The 13,740-nt window shown below is 40.2% G+C and overlaps 1 pseudogene; it reads right to left on the bottom strand.

Moving 5' to 3' along the window:
- The window catches only part of LOC113490201, a 13,820-nt pseudogene extending 6,359 nt beyond the window's left edge, over positions 1-7,461 (bottom strand).
- Between the last annotated feature and the right edge of the window lie 6,279 nt (positions 7,462-13,740).

Raw genomic sequence — 13,740 nt, 5'->3', positions numbered from 1 at the left:
AGTCGGGGGGGGGGAGAAATACACACACAAAAAACAAAAACACCAAAAAACCAAACAAAAACAAAACAAAAAAAAAGCGATAAGCACTTTCTGTATTTCTATCACTTTGGAATTTGGGAAGTTGGAGAAGATTTTAAAAGACAGAATGGCAAATCTTAAAATAAAAAAAAAAAAAAAAAGGAAACTTCTGGTCTTTTGATAGCCATTTTATTGCAGTTGATAATAAAAACAGGTTGGAGGAAGAAATTCAAGTCACCTTGACATTTAAAGTATTTTGTGACTATTGTTTTCAACCATCACTAGCTATATTTTTCATGTGAATGTAGTGTTCTCATTTGTGTTTCAACCATATGTAAGATTTCTGGGCACTTTCTGAAGTTATAAAAATACTCTTAATATGAAATAGAGGTCCTTTAATCGTTAACTTGTGAAAATAGCTAACAGATTTCTCTTTAGGGAGAAAGTCAGAAGTGTCTGAATACTTTATCTGGAAGTTAGTAAACTGCGTGAAGACCTGACAAGAAGTTTACACTTATTAGAACTTCCCATGAATAAAGTTTCTTCTCTGCTAGGTCTCCTCAGAAAAAAAAAGTATCTTGTAGGATGGTTTTTTCCTCAAGAAAGTCTTTCATGCAAAACTGGTCTGGGCCCCTGCTGGTCTAGCATTCTGCATTGCCTCTGAAAACTCAGGCAGGCCATGACAATGCCGTAGGTGACATGCATGAACTTTCTGCTTATGATCCTTTTGCCCAACAATGAATGAATCTACCTGTACAGCCATAAATCAACCATTTATAAATAAAAATTTGGAAATCTTTGTTTCATACTGCTATTATAAAATCTATATACAGCATCCAGGACACATCTTTTAAATTAATTTTGTAATACATCTTAATATCAGTCAGTCTCAGGATCCTAAATCACTGAGGTGCTTTTGCAAATGTTGCCTTTGGCTACTCTGTTTCTCAGAGGACATAGACCTTTTACTGCTCTTTGAGCTCCAAAAATTTCAGCCTTAAGTCATCAGGATTTATTACAATATGGAAACCTTGATCCTATTATTGACCTTACAATGTAAATCAAGGCTCAATATCAGTTTTTTCTTGAGGCCACTTAGCAGAGATGTATTTCTTCTGAACTTTATGTTTCCTTTAAGTAGTTACTCAAAACTAAGCTGAAGGGGAGTTATCCGGCATGATCACATGCAAAAATTCCTGATTAAAGGTTCACATGAGCAGCAATTTAGGAAGGGGGAAAAAAAGCATTGTAGAAGTAATGATGTGATGAACATGGGATTACTTCTGAAATATTTGGTGTGGTCAGAGACAGATTCAGCAATTTCCTTTAAGAGGGCATTGGATTATCTTGGTGTGAGTAGCTTGTCAGACTTCGTCAGACCTGTAACAGGAGCTTACCCAAAAGAATGAGATTTGTACAGCTGATGCTACATGAACTCATCTGCAAAGATGAAGGCTGACAGGGTGTAGGTTCTTCTGGTAAATAACTGATTCCTTTTTCAGCTCATTGACTGGGGAAAAAAAATAAAATAAAAACATTCATTTTGGGTTAATCTGACAAATGATTAAAAGTTCAGCTTTTCCACCAAGAAAGATATTAGCAAAGAACATTGTCAGCCTACCAGGCAGCAGAAAATTTAGCAAAGTGGAAGTAAAAGGAGATTTGATAATCTTTTCTCTTTTTGCTAGCATAGTACTAAGTATATCTATATCAAATGTAATATTCATTTCATACAAGGTTTTATAGTGACTATAGTAGAGAATTTATTTTTATTATCTTTCCTAAGTCATGGTAGCGAACATATAGAATGTCAACTTTTCCAGAATTAGTCTTACAGCACATTTTGAAGAAGTGGAACCAATTTTAATAAGATTTTTATGCATTGCCATTCAGATGAAATGCAGCTTTTTAGAGAAAAAAAAATCAAAACTGAATATATTTGCAATGTCTTTCTGTGCTCTATTTCTATCTACAATCTCTCCACCAAACAATTACCTTCAAGAGGTATTTCGCTTTTAAATATAGATACTGTCACTGACATTGAAAGGGTCTATTAGGTTTAAACTCATAGAAGCATCTAAATGTAAAACAAACCCAAACTAATTAAAATGTATTTGAACATGGAATGTAACAGTACATTTAAGATTGAAAACATGAATGCATTCCACCATCAGGATAGGTGTCTCTAGTAACTTCCAGACCCAACAACAAGCAGCACAACTTGGCTTTGTCTTGGTAGGATTCACTTTCTTTTATTTCAGAATTTAATGTACTCATCAAAACTCAATTTTCAATCCCAGCTGTCAGGTATAAGAGGCCTTTTCAGACACCTCAGTGAGGTTCCCATAATGTTGAAGTCCAAGGATGACCAAAGATATGCCAGCACTCCAGAAGCATTTTATTTTCTCCCACAGCACCTTGACAGGTGTGGTTGTTGTAACCTAAGTGTCTTCTTCAGCACCTTCCAGCAGAACTGGGCTCTGGGACATGGACAGCATGAGAAAGTCCAGCAGAGCCTCCCTACACACAAATGCAGTCAGGAAGTCACTACCCATTTAACAGCAATCCCCAGAGGTGTGGAGGGAAGCAGGACATCTGGAGCAAAACAAACACCCTACCCATGCCATCAGGGCTACACCAGCAGGTGTACCTTGGAGGTAACCAGGGCAGCTTCAGTTTCTCCATGTGTCACACTGACATATTTGTCCAGCACTACATTCATTTTTAGAAACAAATTTTTATTTACAGGGCCGTCACTGAGTGGAATGTATAAGAAAGGTATTACAGACACCTGAAAAGAGCTCTAGTTTCCAGAAAACATGGAATTCAAAGGGAGTGGAGCTGACTGACAAGCAGCTTCTGCAGCTAAAGAATTTCTGCAATGTGAAGGAGGAGAAGGGCAGCAGCTCAGACTGTGGAACTTCCTAGATTTGCTCTGGCACAGACTGCGCTCTCAATGTCTTCCCTTTCCCTGTGCACAGCAAGGGAAATGGGAACTGAAGTCCTTCATGTCCATCAGAGCCCTAACAGGAACAAAATTTCTCCCATCCAATTATTCAAGGCTTTCTCTGCTCTGGTTGTTTTCACAGGCTTTGCCAAGTGGCAGCCCCATTCATTTTAAAATAAAAATGTAGCATTGCTCTACTTGTCTTTATCAGCAACTGCCACTTTGACAAATGTTTTTTGATAAGCTTTAAAAATACTGAAAAATCACACTAAAATGATGATAGAGCCCATCACCCTGACTGGCGTGGTAACAAACACTGCTGAAAGCCACAGTGCTTCCTTATGTTTATAAACCATGGAATAAATTAAAATCCTACTAAACACACACACTTCCTATGTTTGCATTGGTTCGCTTCAGGTAATTAACCTGATTTATTTCTAATAAATACTTATACAACTTCCCAAGCAGCAGCGCATTCTATTTAATTAAAAATATTTTCAATATTGCACAAGAGGTTTCCACCACAGTAGCAATTGTGGGTTTAGAGTTGTTGTGTTTCAATATTCTTCTTTCATGAAGTGATGGTGAAATGTTTGCTAATAGCTAGTAGTTAAACTGTTCATAGAAATATACTGTTCTTACAAACAAGTAGAGCTCAGATATTGTGATCCATGCCTTTGCTTCACAGTACTCCTCCGGACAAATTTGCAGGTAGCAGTAAAGAGTAGAACTCAACTGAACAAAACATTCAGCTGCCATAGTGATGAAAGCAGCAGGAACAGAAGGCAATAAAATGAGCTTTGATAAATGAAAAAGCCTGAACCAAGAGAGAAACACGAACAAGCACCTGACGACACAGAGATAACCAAGCAGCTAAAACCAACACATTAAAGCAGACTTACTCTTTTTTTCAGTCATGTCATACTGACAAATGCTTCTGCAAAGGCACACTGCAGAAAAAGATGCAGATGAAAAGTCAGAGTAAACAGGAATCCTACCAAGGATTTCAGAGTCGGCAGAGAAGGGTTCATGCTAAGATCCTGAGCCCAATAGAAGAAATTCTATATGAAAAATAAAATTTGAGAACCATCAGTTGATAAACATAATGTATATGAAGAATTGTCCTAGCCTATCAGGTAAATTTTTTCATGAGTTTAAACTAAGACTAGAAAGCAAAACCTGGTATTGCTGGATTTCAGAAAAAAAAAAAAAAAATCAAAATACTTTATCCTATATTTCCTTTGCCATAATTTTTTTAACACTTGGGGGAAACTCTAGACATATCTAAAAAGTTTATTTTAAATTTATTTTACTGAGGGACTTTAATTTAGGAATGGCCTATGATATCAAAGGCAATTTTTAAAGTGCTTGACATATCGTGATATAATTCAGAATAACATGCTTACAGGACCTGAACAGTTTTCTGTAACAATGTCTCCCTGGAGAATTTCAAGGTACCTTTATTAATTTTTATTCTTGAACCAAAATGAAATCAGATTTTCCAAAATTCAGAATGGAGACTACATTGTTACTGAACAAAAAGGACATTAAAATCTTCATTACTTTAAAGATTTCCATGCGTGTTTCCCTCTTCTGACATAGATCTCATCCTGCCTCAACTTCTGCAAAGCCTCCTACATGCTTTAAAAATGGAGAAGTTCCTTTCAGTACTGGGCTGAATTGCCTTTATTTTCAAGGGAAATGCACCTGAAAGCTTTGAATGCTCTCTGATCTCTCTGTAGATAGAAACAAGCATCTTAAACAAGCATGTACAAACAGATTCATAAACCTTCCCTGTATACTATGTACATGACAGAACTAGCTGTTACCCACATTAATGAGGTAGAATTTACTTTTCATGCCCAGTAATCTACCGGGTAAACCAGTATAAAAGGACGTCTCTTCCTAGTGATCTTCTATGTAAGAGAAAACCATAAAGAAACCTCATTTATCAATGCAGTAGACTACATAACTCCATCATAAAGCCTAAAGGAAAGGAGAAAAACATCTTTTCAGAACCCTGTTATATAATACGAAAGAGCTGGTTCTAAGCTCAGTTACAAAAAAAGTGAAGTATCAAGAAACACCATTTAATTGCTGGAGTTGGAATAGTATAAAATCCTATGAGATCACAATAAAGCACAGACTGCACATGTTTATTTAAATCATCTCACACCAGGTAAATTTAAACTGTCTAATTTTAATATATATGTATTGCCATTTTAGATACTAAGATACTAAATTACCTACACTTACAGAGCTGGAAAAAAACATGAAAGAGGGTAAAAGCCTGAATATTAAACCATTAGTTTATCTGCAGGGATGTAAGAAATGAATATTCATGTAGTAGATAGTATTTTTGTTAATAGATAGGTGCTTGCTTTTGTATTTAATTTCCACTCTTTATCAAATGAAGGAATAAACTTGTATCTATGCAGACTGATTAGACTAGATTTTACTTGAATTTTAATAGCTGCAAATATTGACATCTTTTTTAAGGCTTGCTTTGTAAAATGTATGGTTGGAAATTAAAATAACCATTAATATGAAAGTTGACCATTTTAAAAATATATAAAATAAAAGTCATTCCAGCCAGTACATTAGCATAGATTGAATGCTATTTGACTAAGAATCACCTTTGTGGTTTTTTTCTCTTTTTTTCCTTTCCATTATGTGTAGATCATAGAACTGTTTGGGTTGGAAGGGACCTTAAAGATCATCAGTTCCAGGCCACCTGCCACGGGCAGGGACACCTTCCACTAGCCCAGGTTGCTCAGAGCCCCGTCCAACCTGGCCTTGAACACTGCCAGGGAGGGGGCAGCCACAGCTTCTCTGGGCAACCTGTGACAGTGTCTCACCGCCCTCACAGGGAAGAATTTCTTCCTTACATCTAATCTAAATCTACCCTCTTTCAGTTTAAAACCATTACCCTTTGTCCTGTCACTACACTCCCTGATAAACAGTCCCTCCCCATCTTTCCTGTAGCCCCCTTTAAGCACTGGAAGGCCGCTATAAGGTCTCCCTGGAGCTTTCTCTTTTCCAGGCTGGACGACCCCAGCTCTCTCAGCCTGTCCTCACAGGGCAGGTGCTCCAGCTCCTGATCATCTTTGTGACCTCCTCTAGATGCACTCCAACAGGTCCTACTTATGTTGGGGGCCCCAGAGCTTAACACAGCACTGCAGGTGGGGTCTCACAAAGGTGAAGTAGAGGGGTAGAATCAGCCCTTGAGTGCTGGTCACACTTCTTTTGATGCAGCCCATGATATGTTGTTAAATTGCCATGTCATGTCGAGCTTCTTGTCAACTAGATCACCAAGCACACACTAAAACCAGTATAATATCAGTTATACCAATAAAAATAACAATACGTAATCAAATAAAAATAGGTAACCCAGAGTGTCCAGCCTTAGCAGTTTTCCTAAATTTGCGGTTTCCTTTTATAAAATTTTTTTAATTATGTTTGAATGACAGAAAAAGCTGTATAGGATGTGATATCACATAAGAAAAAGAATAAGCTGCATAGAACATGATACCACGCAGTCTACTCCAAGCACACTATTATCAAAGTGAGAGAAGGGGAAGAAGAAAGGAAGTTTTGTTGCACTGACCTATTAAATACATAGTAAATGCAACAGGACCTGCCACATAATAAATACTTTTAATCAGAAAGTCACTGGTTTAAACATGTACTTAACTCTTCAGATGCCTAATCACAGGGAAGTACTGGCACAAATTGATATACTCATCAAAAAAGTGTAAATAACAGTCAAATATCTTATTCCTTGTAATATCTTGCAGGGTAATATCTGGGAAATTACAGGCCTGTCTGTAAGAGTCGGTCAGAAGATCAGCGTTGTCTCAACATTGTCATCAGGGTCATGGGCAGTGAGGTACCTGACAACGGCCTGCTTGGCCTTGCCGATCTCTGGAGTGGGATGTGGTGCCAAGGCCGCTGAATGCAGAGCTGTGTGTCACGACGAGTGCTGGGCTGTTCTCCTGAGCGCTGACCGTGCGGTGCGGGCGGTGCTGGGCTGTTCTCCTGAGCACTGACGGTGTGGTACAGGCGGTGCTGGGCTGTTCTCCTGAGCGCTGACCGGGCGGTGCGGGCGGTGCTGGGCTGTTCTGCAGTGCCTGAGCCGTGCAGTACCAAGAGTGCTGGGCTATTGTTCGGTACCTGGGCCTGGCCAGAGCTGTTAGAGATAACCACAGAGCCACTGTCAAAAAAGATGGATCGCAACTGTTGCCATAACATCGATGAAGAAATCATGAACCTTAGATGAACTTTGCTTCATTATAATACCGAAACACACCACCTGGTGGAAGACTGCCATCCTCCAAGACTGACCACGCCTCGGACGCTCCCTGCTGTGCATGTGCGATGGCCTCGCTCAAGCAGGGTGGACACCGCCGAGGCGGAGGTGAAGCAAGGTGTATTACTGAGCATAAAAGGATAACTTCTGGACAACGAAAATTGGAAGATTCCCCACCAAGGACCATGACGATCAACAACGCAGCATCAGCTGGACCCGGGGCCGTTAGGATGTTGTGAGATCAGCGGTGGTAGCTATAAACTCTCTCTCTCCTCTCTCTGAAACTTTACTCTTCTCCTTTCTTTCACCCGTCTCTATCATGTGCCACTTCACGGGCAACACAATAAAGTTTCACTGTTTTATTAGTGCTATCCCCTTTGATTGGTCATCTTAATTTTGAACTTTTGAGATTGTAGCAAAAGAACCATCACAAGTCCACCAAGCAGACCATGACACTGTCAGCTTGACTTCAGTACCTGGGAAGCTGATGGAGCAGCTCATCCTGAGTAACATCACACAACACATGCGGGACACCAAGATAGATACTCAGGCCCAGTCAGCATGGGTTTATGAAAGGCAGGTCCTGCCTGACAAACCTGATCTCCTTCTAAGACAGGGTGACCTGCTTACTGGATGAGGGAAAGGCTGTGGATGTTGTTTACCTTGACTTCAGTGAGGTCTTTGACACCGTTTCCCACAGAATTCTCCGATCAAAACTGGCTGCTTGTGGCTTGGATGGGCACACGCTTTGCTGGGTAAAAAATGGTCTGGATGGCCAAGCCCAGAGAGTTGTGGTGAATGGAGTTAAATCCAGCTGGCTGCCGGTCATGAGTGGTGTCCCCCAGGGCTCAGTTTTGGGGCCACTCCTATTTAACATCTTTACTGATGATCTAGACAAGGGAATCAAGTGCACCCTCAGTAAGTTTGCAGATGAGCCCAAGTTGGGTGGGAGTGTTGATCTGCTCAAGGTTAGGGAGAGGCGCAGGGAAGATCTCGCATGTACGGAAAGGCGTATATAAAGCAATTGCGCAGTTAATAAATCGAGCAAGTAGCAACCACCATATTGGTGTCTGTGCTTTTGTTCCTGTGAAGGTCTTAACCTCCTACAAGGGTTTAGCTGTGATCTGAGCGCCAAATTTCTGTGGATTGGCATGTAGAAAAAGACAGCTTTTTCTACATGGATACGGAGGCTCTGCAGAGAGACCTGGACAGGCTGGAGCCATGGGCTGAGCCCAACTCTGTGAGTTTCAATAAGGGCAAATGCCGGGGGCTGCCCTTGGGCCACAACAACCCCCAGCAGCGCTACAGGCTTGGGGAGGAGTGGCTGGAGAGCTGCCAGTCAGAGAGGGACCTGGGGGTGTTGGTTGACAGCCGGCTGAACAGGAGCCAGCAGTGTGCCCAGGGGGCCAAGAAGGCCAATGGCATCCTGGCTTGTGTCAGCAATAGCGTGGCCAGCAGGGACAGGGAAGGGATCTGACCCCTGTACTCAGCACTGATGAGGCCGCACCTCGATGACTGGGTTCAGTTTTGGGCCCCTCACTCCAAAAAGGACATTGAATGACTCGAGCGTGTCCAGAGAAGGGCAACGGAGCTGGTGCAGGGTCTGGAGCACAGGTCGTACGGGGAGCGGCTGAGGGAACTGGGGGTGTTTAGTCTGGAGAAGAGGAGGCTGAGGGGAGACCTCATCGCCCTCTACAGCTCCCTGAAAGAAGGGTGCAGAGAGATGGGGATGATTCTCTTTGGCCAAGCGACAGGACAAGAGGGAATGGCCTCATGTTGCACTAGGGAAGGTTTAGACTGTGTATAAGGAAGCATTTCTTTCCAGAAGGGGTTGTTAGGTGTTGGAATGGGCTGCCCAGGGAGGTGATGGAGTCCCCATCCCTGGAGGTGTTTAGGAGTCGGCTTAGCACTTAAGGATATGGTGTAGTTAAAAACTCTCAGTGCTAGGTTAATGGTTGAACTAAATGATCTACAAAGTCCTTTCCAAACCTAGTTGATTATGTGATTCTGATAAGTGATTCTGTGAAACTGCAAAGTATAATGAAAGGTAGTAACCCAAACAAGAGAATGGATGATGATGAAATGCAAGCACATATTAAGGGCAGATTATATGCAAAACTTGAGTCTAAGCACAAAACTTTAGGAATGACAAACTACAGACCAGACTCCTTGCTGTCATTTGAGCTGCTCTGAGATTTTTCTTAAACGTTAATGGTAAGAACTAGGTCACTCTGTTCATGATGCCATGTAGGTTAAGGCAGACAAATAAAAGAGGGCTGATCACTTAGCATCTTTGGCATTATTCCCCTTCCAAACTTTATTTGTATGCCTTTTAGACTGTATATTTTCATGCCAGGTATTTTTTCTTAAATTGCATGGCACTGTGTTCAGTGGGGTTTTAGCTCACTTGACTTCTCAGGTGAGCATCACAGTCCTGCTCATTAGGTATGTGCTTGCACCAATGCTCTGATTCCCCATCAAAGAAAACCTAAATTTGGGAGCAACAATGGCTCTGCTGTCCTTAACAGTAAGTTGTTAGGTTTGGATAACCAATGTAATCACTGCAGAGAGCATCAGGAAAGGCATAGTCATTTGGGATGTTGGTTCTGTGACACAAGTGAACAAATATTGCTATGTAAATACAAATAACCAAAGTTTTTTTCAAGGAGCTTACTTCCTTTACATGCCAGGCTTCACACCGAGAGACTCAGCAGGATTTAGGCTGTCGTGTCCTCTTCATCCATAGGCAGTTTTTTGTAAACCCATTGACATTTGTCTGGGAAATCTCTGCACCAGTAATAAAAGAAACACATAGTTGTTGAATATTTGTTTCTAAGTAATTTCATAAGAACAGGTCACTTTCAGAAGAGACCCTATACCAGATTATACTTGGTCATTTCTTGCAAAAGTGGTAGTTTCATATTTTATGAACTAGATTTTCTTCAAAATATGCCATGGTGTTTTTTCCTGGTTTGATTTGTGTCTTTCTGAATATCACAGTCTCTAATGATCTTTTAATACAAAAGCCACTCATGTGTATAAGATGAAAGACAGCTACCTACATCTTCACATCTTCTCCTGTTTGTCAGTTTCATACCCTGCTCCAGTGCAGAACCAGAGATACTTGTTTTCATGCTTTTTTGTGTGTTTCCTGTTTAATTTTTGGAACCCTCAATTCATTCTCACTAGGAACACTGCATTGCCTTCACCAGCTACCCCTGGCTTTTGAAGCCAGATGGAAGTCCTACTTTCTGTAGAGTATGTACCTCAGGTAGAGTATGTACCTCACTCTTCTAACTGCACCATGAGAAGGAGCTTTGCAGGCATTATCATTAGTTGTAACTGCTATGGGAAAGCTTTGGTACCCTGCAAGCAAGAGGCAAATTTTACCTCAAGAGCCTGACACAAAATCCGTCTGTATTACCACCACCACATTTACCATGCCTGCAGATCCCACAGACCCTCTCCAGTTCCCTCTGGGATAACTGGGCCAGTCGCACACCTCCCACCATAATCCTTCGCAAGGAGGAACAGCCAGTATTCTTCTGTCATAAAGATCATCTCTCAAAATTAAATCCAAGTTGAAGGATTTGAAAAACAGAAAATCTCAGGAAAAGTGGCACTAGGGTTTGAGTAAGCTATAAATTCAGATCATTTTGAGTAATGAAAGCATTTTTAAGATGATGCTGAACAACCTATAAATCGGAGATTATTTTTACCTTTCAGGTTAGAGTCTTTAATGAGAAGCACATTGAGCAACTGCACCATACATAGGATAATATGGTGAAAAATTAGGTATATCACTGAGACCAGCAGGGACATTTCAGAGTTGTAAACAGAAATCACAGTGCTAAAACAGGCAATCATTTAATTCTCTTCTTTTGTATGTCTTATTCAGTTACTGCTTCTAAGTCCTGCATCTTTTCCTCAAGCCATTTGAGCAGCAATACGTTGCCTTCACTGTCTGTTACTGGCCTCCTGCACACTTGATAGGCTGGTCAATTAGGGCACCGATAGCCTGAGCTCTGTACCCACTTCAGACCACCCATCTATCTGGGTGGTGCCCCCAGAACAGGATCAAATGAAGCCACTAATACTTACAGTCCCAGACCTGGCAAGCTTAGCTTTATCAAATTGTGTAAGTGAAGGCAAATTTCCCACTGGAGAGCAAAGAGATATCTTCAACTTTTATCTTGTGAAAGGAGAACCTGAGATAGACCCTGTCAGTGTATCTGAGATCATTCCTAACTTCATGTCTCCAGCTTTCACCCACAACCACCCTACAGACCTACAGCCCCTTGCATGGGGACATCCCTAGAAATGTTCTGAAGAGTAATTATCTATGTAGTGAATCCCAGTGACACTGACCAGTGTCAATACATAGTTCAAAACAAACAGATTTTCGGAAGCCACATAACAAAACCGATTAACTTAGGGAATTTGTCTGTGGTCTGAAGACACTGTTGTGCTGTTACTCTCAGATTTATAATGAATCTGTATAAATTGAAGGCAATTTCACATAACATAAAGCAGAATGCTTTGTATGATGTAACTGCCATGTAACTAGGCTGTACTACCTATTAAGTCTGGTCAGACATGACTTTGTTTTCTTCCTATTGCTCAGTCCTCACAGATAACCTGAGATACAGCATGCAAATATTAATTAAGGGACATATATTTCCCCAAGAAATGGAGCAGAGACCTCTGAAGCTGCAGCATTTACAAGTAGACCTGGAAAAAATTTCAACCACAGCTCAATAAATTGACCAGCTTTATTTACAACACCTTTTACTCATTCATTACCTCCTCAAGAAGGTATTAAGAAATGGGATCTTTAACGCAAGCAGGCCACAAATTCTTACTGAGAGCTAAGCAGCGAATGGTGTACATGATTGAGAGAGTGATCTGGCAGCCAAGAGAGAGTCCTTTGTCATTAACTCATTTTTCCCTACTTCCCTACTTCTGTCAGACCAGTGTCTGACAGCATGCCACAGCAGAACATCTCATAACACCAAAGGCACATGCTGGTGCATTTTGTGTACAACCAATGCAAAATGAATCATTACCATCATGTGCTTCATGCATTTCTGTTTGTACTTTCATAATTTCTGTAAAGGACAGTATTTTTTTGAGTCCTACAAAGAATTTAATAATCTCCTCAAAATTTGATCTGCTGCTTCCAAAACTAAACTGCGGTCACTAGACCTCAGCAAACTGAGTAAACGCTATACAGAAATGTCAACATTTTCCTACTTAGGTGATATGTGTTAGATTCTCGGATTGACCTGTGATGTACCAAATTGCTTTTGCGCCTTTGTAAGTCTTGTGGAGATTTTTGCTTAAATTGTGGTCTGCCTCAGATTGCCTGGGGAAAGCATTAAAATTGCATCATTTTCAAGAGGATTTTGACCTGTAGTTCATCTAAGCATTGCTAGTCTGTTTATATGCTGTATGACACACAAACCATAGAACAAAGTTTTCTGATTTTATCCATCTATAATCTTCAGTGGAAACAGTTTCTTTTACTCACAAAACCACAAAAGCAGTGCAAACGTAGACCATAAGCCGATTTTGTTTAGTAATAATTTGATGTGATTGATACTTAAATTGATTTGAGTATCTTTTAATTCTGTTAAGCCACGTTATTTTCTCCCTTTACCTGTCTGAAATTTTTCAGTTGAAAGCTTTGATGAAACTTTATATTTTATATATAAAGACACTCCAGATTTTCTCTCTGAAGTAAACCTGATGGAGTTGTACATCACTGTACATCATTTGTTACTGATGTCACCTTGCAAAACAGAATAGTGATTCCCGGACGGGACAAAAGTAGATATATTGTACTTCATATTTAATTCTATTTACATACACTGAAGTGTACTTGTATAATATTAATGCAGTTTTAATATAAAAATATGCTATCATTCCTTTGCAGAAATTGTGCACATGTTTTTAAAAACTTCTTTTGGAGGGAAAACAATATTCTTCTGTGAAGGAGGCTTTTTTTACCATTTTGTTTTCTAGTTTTATTTTTTTTAAGATCCTTTTATCCTTTCACAGAGGGGATTCAGTGGGTGAATTCACTGCAAATTAAACTTATATATTGTACAATTACATTTTAAGCTAAACCAATAAATATTTCCTCACAATTGACACAAGAAGTGAGTCAAGATTCAGTTCACATTACCAGTGTAGAAGGGTGCCTAAGAAATACATAATACTTGCACAGTATGTTAAAAGACAGCCTCAAGCACCCACCTAAAGTTGCTAGCCTGATAGTTGCATCAACACAGGATTTTCTTGGCAGCTAATCAAAGCAGGTGGAGAAGTGAAATAGGTAAAGGACTGGACACCATGGAAAAGAATGGAGATTAATATATAGAGGAGGACTCACTTGTCATTAACCTGGGTAGGTTACAGTCTCATTCCTTAACTCTAATCACACTGCTGCTGTGCTTTACTAAAT

This window comes from Athene cunicularia, assembly GCF_003259725.1.
Source record: "Athene cunicularia isolate RWA chromosome Z unlocalized genomic scaffold, athCun1 chrZ_part3, whole genome shotgun sequence".
In the NCBI taxonomy this organism is placed as follows: domain Eukaryota; kingdom Metazoa; phylum Chordata; class Aves; order Strigiformes; family Strigidae; genus Athene; species Athene cunicularia.
Note: the sequence above shows the minus strand (reverse complement) of the source record. Positions and strands in the feature narration are given on the sequence as shown.